The 11,677-nt window shown below is 38.7% G+C and overlaps 1 long non-coding RNA gene across 1 annotated transcript; it reads left to right on the top strand.

Moving 5' to 3' along the window:
• Positions 1–3,329: 3,329 nt before the first annotated feature.
• Positions 3,330–8,342, top strand: LOC128640663 (uncharacterized). Its single transcript, XR_008399382.1, has 3 exons — positions 3,330–3,442; positions 7,233–7,333; positions 7,927–8,342. It is a non-coding gene; the product is annotated as an uncharacterized LOC128640663 (long non-coding RNA).
• The last annotated feature ends 3,335 nt before the right edge of the window (positions 8,343–11,677 follow it).

Genomic DNA, 11,677 nt, shown 5'->3' with positions numbered 1-11,677 from the left:
GAATACACCACAGTAAAAAACACTAAGATGGATAAACATATGTAGACTGTCACATAAGATAGCAGATGACATTGCTTAGTGGGAACTTACAGGTTTCAGTAGATATATTTTCACTAACGTCAAAACCGCCCAATTTTTTATTTTTTTTATTTTTTTAAAATAACCTTATTATGGGGTAAAGAAAAGCACACAAATCTAGCTTTCTATCCTCTAAACTTTATTAATACCGAAGAAGGTATCTGCCTTTAAAGGGAACAGTAAACAACTTGTTATTACAAGACATTTCTGTTTTGTTGCTAAACAATAACATCAGTCTAGTCTTAAAAAGACACAAAACACAGTCATGTATGCTCATGATTCAGACTGAGCAGCAATGCTTACTTCACAATTTATTTGATAACATTTGCTTCATTCTGTTAGTATCCTTTGTTGAAGGAACAGAAATGCACTACTAGGAGCAAGCAGAACACATCAGGTGAGCCAAGAGGTAACCGACTTAAGAGTAAAGTTTTGATTATGTGTTTAACCTCTCTGCGCGGTTTAATAGCAAATCCGCAAAACAAATACAATTTTTTAAAAGATTTGTACCTCAAGTACAAAAACAAACATCAAAAAGAATACAATCTACACCAATTCTCCAAAAATGACAGCAGCAGCCAAGATAAAAGAAAACATTTTTTACACAGTATAATTATATACAGACAAGACAATACATGACTCACATACAGTCTGGTATTAAGTTTAAAGGGACATTTCATCCCAATATTGTATCCAACTGATGATCAGTTTGCATAATTATAGCATGTTTCTGAATCTGAATTGTGCAAACTTATCAGTCCTATTTTTATTTGCTACATCTTTCATCTTTGCCATTGCACTCTCATTAGACCTGATCTACCAGACCAGTTCATCTTTCATCTTTGCCATTGCACTCTCAGACCTGACCTACCACTACCAGTTCACTTCAACAGTACATTTTGAAGTTCAGGTTAGTGACTGTACTCAGAATCAGATTATGTGCACTGGTGATATGTAGACTATTTTCTGCTGAGTACCTTTTATTTATTCACCTGATGATACACTCGTGTAGCTGCTGCTGTATCATCAGGTGAATAAAAGGTACTTAGCAGAAAATAGTATACATATTATATGATATGATATCAACAATGCACATAATCTGATTCTGAGTACAGTCACTAACCTGAACTTCTAAACGTACTGTTGAAATGAACTGGTCACTGTCGGAATACACATATGGTGACATAGAATTACAGCGGGCAACTGTGCATATTACTAAAACGTGATACAGATTAGGCAAAACAATGCACTATTTACAGTTTTACAAAGAATATTATTTACAGAAAAGCATAATCTAGCAGTCATATCCATTCCATATCAGTAATAAACAACAGTATGACATGAATCTGACCTTTTAAAAAACTGTTACAGCATGTCATTTTTATATTCACATTACAGAATTCCAATCAAACTCTAAATTGCCAGGCGTGACAGAAAAACCAACAAACCAGAAAATCTCATAGTGATAGCTAACCACACAGGGTTTTTAGAATTCTATAAATACTGTAGAGTAGATAGACACTGACACATAAACCATATAACTGTCACCTGTTGCAGCATTTATATGTGATTGATTTCATGGTATCTCATTCTCTTGTAAGCAAGAAAAACAAAAAATAAAAAAACAAAAAATAAAACCAAAACACATTTCTTTTGAAAATGTCAATGATTAGGAAGAAAGTTAGAATACAAGGCATTAGGCCAAACACAAAGCAATGGTTTGTTGGTTTACTTTGCAATGCTAATTTAGTTAATATTCCCATTAGCAAAATAATACAAACATGAAGCTCTTCAGAATTGAATGCAACCGGTTGGGCTCAGTAAACACGTGATGGAACAGAACAGAGAATTTAATGCCTTAAAGGGTCATGATACCCAATTTTTTTTCTTTCATGATTTAGAAAGAGCATGTCATTTTAAACAACTTTCTAATTTACTTCTATTATCTAATTTGCTTCATTCTCTTGATATCACTTGCTGAAAAGCATATCTAGATTTGCTCAGTAGCTGCTGATTAGTTGCTGCACATCAAGGCCTTGTGTGATTGGCTCACACATGTACATTGCTATTTCTTCAACAAAGGATATCTAAAGAATTGAGCAAATTAGATAATAGAAGTAAATTGGAAAGTTGTTTAAAATTGCATGCCCTATCTGAATCATGAAAGTTTAATTTTGACTAGACTGTCCCTTTACCTAAGTTTCTACCTAGCTGGAGTCTGAAGTGATGCTACACTTGTGATTATGTCATTTTTACATCAAAGCTGCTTGGTAACCATATGGGCATCTATGGATTCGATCTAGACTATTGTGAGTTATGTATCTGTCACATGACACTCCATTTGCATAGTCCAGGTACCTTACTTGGCACTCTAGGAGTTACATTGAAGGAGAACTGCTCAAGTCCACCTACCCAAATATTTAATAACTCATATTCTAGTCTTTAGAACAGCACAGAACTCACACATTATTATAAAAATGTGTGAGTTCTGTCTTTTGTGCTGTTCTAAAGACTAGAATATGAGTTATTTTATTAAATATTTGGGTAGGTGGAGTTGAGCAGTTCTCCTTTAATGTAACTCCTAGAGTGCCAAGTACCTGGACTATGCAAATGGAGTGTCGTGTGACAGATACATACACAAGTGTCACTATACGATTGACAAACCACAGGGCTAGGGTGCATTTTATAACATTTTATAAATATACAGAGTTACAGGGTGATTTTTTACAAATTTGGAATCTTGTAGTTGAAAAAACAAACCCCCTTATGGGTCATGGTACCATATATCAAACAGAATTCTAGCACATATTTTTCAACATTAATTTTTTGAACAACACATAAACATTTAAATAAAGTGCAGTTTCACTTCACACTGCAAGTTAAGCAAAAGACTGATGTACAGGGTGGATCTTTTACAGATAATGTCTCAATTGTATAGTTTTTTGTTTTTAACAACTGTACGTTTGCTTCACCTCAATGGGAGTGTCACATTGTAAATAATAGCCATGTTTATCATGCATTGCATGATCTTCTGTAGGTAGAGCAGATGGGGGCTGCATGCATATTTTTTGCAGGGCCATAATGTACTTGCAGAAGTTGCAGAGCTGTATTGGTAATCATTGTTAAAGTGACTGATTAACACTATGGGGAGGGTCTATATATAAACATGCTAAACTGGCACAAATTGATTTTTATTTATTTATTTTTTTTAGCTCAAGCTCTTCTGAAAATGACTTTGCTGTTTTGTATGCTTATGGCCTCATGCGTGTATCATTATTCTCCGTAGCATGAAAAGAGCAGAACAGAACAGTCAGATAAAACACACATTGGAAGGACTACATTAACAGCACTCATGGGATTAAAGGTACATTGAACCCATTTTTTTTCTTTCATGACTCAGATGGAGAATACCATTTTAATAACTTTCTAATTTACTTCTATTATCTAATTTGCTTCATTCTCTTGATATTCTTTCCTGAAAAGTATATCTAGATAGGCTCAGTAGCTTCTGATTGGTATCTGCACTTAGCTGCCTCATGTGATTGGCTCACCCATGTGTATTGCTATTTCTTTAACAAAAGAATGAAGCAAATTAGATAATAGAAGTAAATAGGAATGTTGTTTAAAATCGTATTTTCTATCTGAATCATGAAAGTAAATTGTGTGGCTTAATGTCCCTTTAAGTAAAAAATGAGGAGGTCTCAAAATTTCAAATATACCTTGAATATGTGTGGGAACAAGGTGACCTTATTAACACTATATGAAAGGGGGGGGGGAATAAATTAAAACATAACTTAATATGCAGATAAAGATTAAAACTGGAATCACTTTATTAAAAACACACTTTGGATTTCTCATTAGGTAAGTACTGTTGCATAGTAAAAGGTAATAGTGTGCTTTAGGTGCTTGGTTAAATAACATAAAACTGACGTATTGCCATTTGGGTATAGCAATTTTATGTAAATAACATGAGAATGTCTAAATAGCAGAAATGTCAATGTCAATTCTGCTATTTAGACATTCTTAGGTTATTTGTACAGGTTATTTACCTTAACTTGCTATACCCAAATGGCAATACGTCAGTTTTACGTGATTTAACCAAGCACCTAAAGCACACTATTACCTTTACTATGCAACAGTACATACCTAATGAGAAATCCTAAGTGTGTTTTTAATAAAGTGATTCCAGTTTTAATCTTTATCTGCATATTAAAAGTTATGTTTTACATTATTTTTCCCCACTTTCATACAGTGTTAATAAGGTCACCTTGTTCCCATACACATATTCAAGCCATATTAAGAATATGTATGTGGGAACAAGGTGACATTATTAACACTATATGAAAGAGGAAAAAAAACATTAAAACATTACTTTTCATATGCAGATATTATCTGCATATTATTAAAAGTTATGTTTTAATTTATTTTCCCCCATTTCATAGTGTTAATAAGGTCACCTTGTTGTTCCCACACACACATTCAAGCAGGTATATTTTGCAATTTTGCTACGTCCTTCCTTTTCCTCATCACTTGTCTTCCAAGTTCCATAGAACTTGGAAGACAAGTGATGAGGAAAAGGAAGGGAGTGGAAGAGCCTTGAAGTAGGTGATATTATGGAGGTATTGGAGGAGAGAAGTTCTTGAAGTTCTCAAGTAAATAAACTTCCAAGGAAGCTGTGTGAGGCGAGCCTGTGATCGGAATCATCAGAGACACTAAGTGCGCAACGCCGCCATGACTGTCACTGTGACAGTCATGGCGGCGTTGCGCACTTAGTAAACTAACTTAAAAAACTAAGGCAGCGGCAGCTAAGCAGCTTAAAGCTCTTAGCACTCCAGTCCTCGTGAGTGAGTCATGATCTCTAACACTGACTAAACAACAACACACAGTAACACTACTCTCACTGGGTCTGGAGGACTCTGCCTCTCTGTTACTGTACTGTTAGCCACCCCACCCACCACTCACTGGCACTGACCGACGGTCTGACCTGTCACCACCTCCTGAGTCCTGACCAGCCACTAGAGTCAACAGTCAAGCAAGCTAGCAATTTCACTGCTGCATTGATTTGAATTGATTCAGCTCAGCCCTCAGCTCACCTACCTGGCTAGTAGCTATGCTCCGGCTGGGCTCCTAGTCCTCCTGACGTCCAACTCCGGCTGACACCTGACACGACTGACTCCTGCTCCACACGACTCCACAACAGAACACAGACAGTCCACTCCGACTCCTCCTGACCGTCACCGACTCACTCCTCACACAACTGGGCTGGCCTAGGTCACGCTGAGAGGGAGAACTGCATATTAAAAGTTATGTTTTACATTATTTTTCCCCACTTTCATACAGTGTTAATAAGGTCACCTTGTTCCCACACACATATTCAAGCCATATTAAGAATATGTATGTGGGAACAAGGTGACATTATTAACACTATATGAAAGAGGAAAAAAAAAATTAAAACATTACTTTTCATATGCAGATATTATCTGCATATTATTAAAAGTTATGTTTTAATTTATTTTCCCCCATTTCATAGTGTTAATAAGGTCACCTTGTTGTTCCCACACACACATTCAAGCAGGTATATTTTGCAATTTTGATGACATGAGTCTCTGATGATTCCGATCACAGGCTGAGCATATGTGTCTTAATGCAATGTAAAGCCCAAAATTAAAAACAGATGATTTAAATTGAACTCACTGATATGTATGCCGTTATATCCAGAATGTCCAACTTCAGCCTATGAGACCTCTTTTAATATAACTCCTACTACCCAATTCTGCACTTCTTCAAGAGAGACAGATTTGATTCACTAACAGCCTATCCAAAGTTCCCAGTCTCATCATCTTCCATGTTATTGCATGGAGACCATTCATTAAAGGGACATAACAAGGTTGATAGCATGCCAGACAAGGCTGTTTAGATCTACATGCAGGGCATCAGAGGAGCAGATCTAAGTACAAACACACAGAGTAAGTATTCTCTGCGCACTGTGTACACAGGCTTTGTCTATGCATTGACCAATAAAGCTTTTTTTGCTTTACAGCAGTACAGCCCTGGCAAACTATTGATGTTCAACTTACTTAGTCATTTTAAAGCTCATGCCCTTACCATTAGTTAGCGTCAGGATCACACTGTGTCTAGAGGAGATTAGAAGAATTGAGAGACTGTGAGACAGACAGCGCACACACAGTCACAGTGTCAGTGAAAGAGAGACTAAGGGAATAAGCTTTAGTTTAGACTCTGGACACAGAGACAGGTAGGTTATGGTATTATTGTATTATTTAAAAATAATAGTTTATACTGACACAGACAGGCAGCAGCCTCATCCTCTAATACATGACTCACTCACTCATAGGAATACTTTACTAGGAGGTTCTTTATTATAAAAGTAATTTTATAAAATGATGCATCATTTCACACAAAAAGTGACAGTCCACTTCCATGATGTTCCAACAGTTCCATCCATCATTAGGTAATGATTCCTTCCTTCTATTCAATATATTTAGTCTGTTGCACAATTTTTTTATTCTCCTTTAAAAACTTGGCATAAAAATAAAAAAGGTATTTTTATGCCAATTTTTTAAAGGAGAATAAAAAAATTGTGCAACAGACTAAATATATTGAATAGAAGGAAGGAATCATTACCTAATGATGGATGGAACTGTTGGAACATCATGGAAGTGGACTGTCACTTTTTGTGTGAAATGATGCATCATTTTATAAAATTACTTTTATAATAAAGAACCTCCTAGTAAAGTATTCCTATGAGTGAGGAATGTATTAGAGGATGAGGCTGCTGCCTGTCTGTGTCAGTATAAACTATTATTTTTAAATAATACAATAATACCATAACCTACCTGTCTCTGTGTCCAGAGTCTAAACTAAAGCTTATTCCCTTAGTCTCTCTTTCACTGACACTGTGACTGTGTGTGCGCTGTGACTGTCTGTCTCACAGTCTCTCAATTCTTCTAATCTCCTCTAGACTTGACACTCAGTCACAGTAGAGCAGCAGCGGCAGACCATGGGGGGTGATATATGACAATGGCTAATTACGAGTGCGCCTGGGCTGGGATGTCACTCAGTTCCTGTCTGACTGTAGAGCAACAATTCAGTTAGGCCAGTTTATACTCACAATAAACCACTGCTGTTACTTGCAGATTTGTTTATGGAGAGCCTTTCCCACCCATATTCACTGGAGGATCAGGAACACATGTTACACTGTCTGAGTGAGAACAGTATGGAACCAAAGACCAGCAAGGTGAGAAATGTTAAAAAAAACATAATAGTGGAAAAATGACATTCTCTTATTCATTAGAGCATGTCATTTTAAGACTATCAACCCGGCACTACTGTGTACTTAACCCCCGCCCAGTAGAAGTACAACTCAGGACCCGCAGACCATTGCTGGTCCTGAGCAGCGTTGCTGATACGATCAGTAGTGCTAGTTACACATCTGAGTCATGTGACTAGCACTGCTGATTGGATTTCTCTCATTATCTCATCTCCCTTCTCATATTTGTTCCCTGTGTTTCAGCCCTTTTCTCCAATCTTTTTTTTTTAGCACATTCCTACTACCCCTTTCAGTGTTGAGGTTCCACGCTGATGCTGCTTATCGTTGCATGGTCTTTTGTTGAAGGGCTAAGCAGTTTCAAGTAGCAGACAGCCTGTTTAGAGCTTGTGTCCATATCTATTAATTAGCCTTTGAATGAACCTTTAAAAGCTGTTAATTCTACACAAGTGACTGGAGTGATGTTGTATAGAAACACAACTTAAGTGTATGTTATTTATACTTAGGTTGCCTGTATTACTCTCTACTGTTACCATCCTTCAATCTCTTACCTCTGTCTACAGGACTCTGGGATTACTTGGGATACCTTAAGTTCAGGGGTCCACTCTTGGGACAGTCAGATAGACCCACTGAGCTTTAAAAGTGATTCTCTTCTGTTTGGTGGAGGAGACACAATTGCACCCAGTTATTTCAATGGTATGTTTAAATCACTTTGAGTCAATTGGCTAATTAATGTGTGTGTATATATATATATATTCTCTTGGGGTTAGCCTGGAGGGAGTAGTTGTGGAAAGGGGCTGAGAAACTTGGAATGATGGTGACTAGAAGGAATAATAAAGTAGTATGTAGGACGTGTAAAAGCAGGGAGAGGAGTAAGAGTGGCTTGGAGATAAGTGTGTTTGAAAGGTAAGAGGGCAATATTCAAGGAGAGAGTGGGAAGTGGGAAAGGGATAGTGAAAAGAAGTTGTAGAAATTTACAATAAATTTTAACAGTAAAGGTAACAGTATCTTAAAGTAAAGGGAAATGGGAAGTATAGAAAATGGTATGCCCAAAGAGAACAAGTTAAGCAATAAGGGTCAATAAGATAATAGCAAAACTAACAAGCATATTATAGGAGTTAGTGGTGGAAATATGATTGACTAGAGAGGGGAGGGATTGGTCTGAGCAGAGGGGTAACTGAAAGAATACAGACATTTCAGAGTAAAAGATAACAAGCTACTGTGTGGACCTGCAAAGATTAAAAAGTGCAAAAGCAGTGAAGTGTGGAAGGTGGGAGCAGATGAAACATGACATTGGACGTTTGGGTTAGGAGGGGGATAAAAGGAGAGATAGTTAGATACACAGAGAGCATATATAAATGGGGGAGGAAAAGGGAAAAACAACACAAAAGGAGAATGATAGGGAATCCTGCAGCAGCCTGCTGGCCTGGAAGCCGGAAACTGTGGCTGTGCTGCCTGGTCAATTACCGCAATTGTGGACTCTGACTCAGCTTCTTTCCATTCCAGCTTCCTTGGAAGTTTATTTACTTGAAATTCAAGAACTTCTCTCCTCCAATACCTCCATAATATCACCTACTTCAAGGCTCTTCCACTCCATTCCTTTTCCTCATCACTTGTCTTCCAAGTTTGATGAGGAAAAGGAAGGGAGTGGAAGAGCCTGAATTATGATATTATGGAGGTATTGGAGGAGAGAAATTCTTTAAGTGTTCTCGAGACTCAAGTAAATAAACTTCAAAGGAAGCTGTGTGAGGCGAGCCTGTGATCATCGGAATCATCAGAGACTAAGTGCGCAACGCCGCCATGACTGTCACTGTGACAGTCATGGCGGCGTTGCGCACTTAGTAAAAGTTAACTGAAAAAACTAACTAAGCAGCTTAAAAAGCTCTTAACACTCCAGTCCAGTCCTCGTGAGCGGTGAGTGAGACAACAACAGTAAAACACACAGTCTCACTGGGTCTGGACTGGAGGACTCTGCCTCTCTGTTACAGTTACTGTGGCTGGTCAGGACTCAGGAGGAGGTGAGGGTGACAGGTCACTCAGACGACCGTCGGTCAGTGCCAGTGAGTGGTGGGTCGGGTGGCTAATAACAGGAGGAGTAGTACACTCCTGTTATTAGCCACCCGACCCACCACTCACTGGCACTGACCGACGGTCGTCTGAACTGTCACCCTCACACCTCCTGAGTCCTCCTGACCAGCCAGCCACAAGAGCAATTTCACTGACTGCTGCATTGAGCTCAGCCGACAGCCCTCACCTACCTCCTGGCTAGTAGCTACGCTCCGGCTGGGCTCCTAGTCCTCCACCTCCAGGCTCCAGTCCTCCGGCTGACAGTGACACCTCCTGACTCCAACACAGAACACTCCTGCTCCGCTCCTGACCGTCACCGACCGACTCACTCCTGAGACTCCTCCAAACAACTGGGCTGGCCTAGGTCACGCTCTGAGCCTCTGAGACAGAGACTGGGAGAACTGCAGCAGCACGTCCGGTCCGTCGTCTTCAATCTCTGCTCTGACGCCGGTCGCACGTGACACTGACTGCGCATCAACCTGACCACCAATGCGGCTGCGCAACAATTTCCCGCCCGGCAACTCAGCCTAGAGACTCAGACATACTGATGCCTGATTGGCTGAGCGGCCGGGCAGGCAGGGCTCAGGGCTCCCGAGGCTAGCCTCCGGTGGGAGCAGTTATGGGCTGCATTAGAGACTGCTGCATTAGTTATTATTCCCCACTGGGTGGCAGTCTCTAAAGCAGCCCATAACATAACAGACTATTAGATTCATATTGCGCAATGGAAGGACAGCTGGCCTCTTACCTTCTTGCGCAATATGAATGCAATAGTAATTACGGAGGAAACGGAAAAAATAAAATTGTAAGAAGCATAATTTGGTGGAGGGGTGGGGGGGTAGGGGGGGTCACCTTTCATATGTTAAAAAAAAAAAATAAGAAAAAAAACAAACATTTTATTTTATTTTTTTTATTATTAAAAACTAGATGTAATTCCCACATTGGCCAGGGGAGGCACTGCCTCACCTGCCTCTAATGAATGCACGTCACTGGTTTATACTCTAAAGGGGCAGTCAACAACAAAATGTTTGTTGTTTTAAAAGATAGATATTCCCTTAATTACCCATTCCCCAGTTTTGCATAACCAACACAGTTATAATAATACATGTTATACCTCTGTAAGTACTTTGTATCTAAGCCTCTGCAGGCTGCCCCTTATTTCAGTTATTTTGACAGACTTGCATTTTATCCAATCAGTGCTCACTCCTCAGTAAATTCACGTGCATGAGCTCAATGTTATCTTTATGAAACACATATACTAACGCCCTCTAGTGGTGAAAAACGGTCAAAATGCATTTAGATTAGAGACGGCCTTCAAGGTCTAAGAAATTAGCATATGAGCCTCCTAGGTTTAACTTTCAACTAAGAATACCAAGAGAACAAAGCAAAATTGGTGATAAAAGTAAACTGGAAATTTGTTTAAAATGGCATGCCCTATCTGAATCATGAAAACATTTTTTGGGCTTGACAGTCCCTTTATGTTCAATCCTGTATCTGTTCTGTACACAATCAGCTGGTAAATAATATGTACACCCTCTTACATGGTGTATCCTTAAGCTCACTCATCTCTCTGTTCTTTACACAATCAGCCGGTAAGTAATGTAAACACCCTCTTACATGGTTTATCCTTAAGCTCACTCATCTCTCTGTTCTTTACACAATCAGTCAGTAAGTAATGTATACACCCTCTTACATGGTTTATCCTAAAGCTCACTCATCTCTCTGTTCTTTACACAATCAGTCAGTAAGTAATGTATACACCCTCTTATATGGGTTATCCTTAAGCTTACTTATCTCTCTGTTCTTTACACAATCAGCCGGTAAGTAATGTAAACACCCTCTTACATGGTTTATCCTTAAGCTCACTCATCTCTCTGTTCTTTACACAATCAGTCAGTAAGTAATGTATACACCCTCTTAAATGGTTTATTCTTAAGCTCACTCATCTCTCTGTTCTTTACACAATCAGTCAGTAAGTAATGTATACACCCTCTTACATGGTTTATCCTAAAGCTCACTCATCTCTCTGTTCTTTACACAATCAGTCAGTAAGTAATGTATACACCCTCTTATATGGGTTATCCTTAAGCTTACTCATCTCTCTGTTCTTTACACAATCAGCCGGTAAGTAATGTAAACACCCTCTTACATGGTTTATTCTTAAGCTCACTCATCTCTCTGTTCTTTGCACAATCAGTCAGTAAGTAATGTATACACCCTCTTACATGGATTATCCTTAAAGGGACAGTA

Source organism: Bombina bombina, chromosome 10 (assembly GCF_027579735.1).
Source record: "Bombina bombina isolate aBomBom1 chromosome 10, aBomBom1.pri, whole genome shotgun sequence".
NCBI lineage: Eukaryota > Metazoa > Chordata > Amphibia > Anura > Bombinatoridae > Bombina > Bombina bombina.
This window is presented reverse-complemented; position numbering and strand designations above follow the sequence as displayed.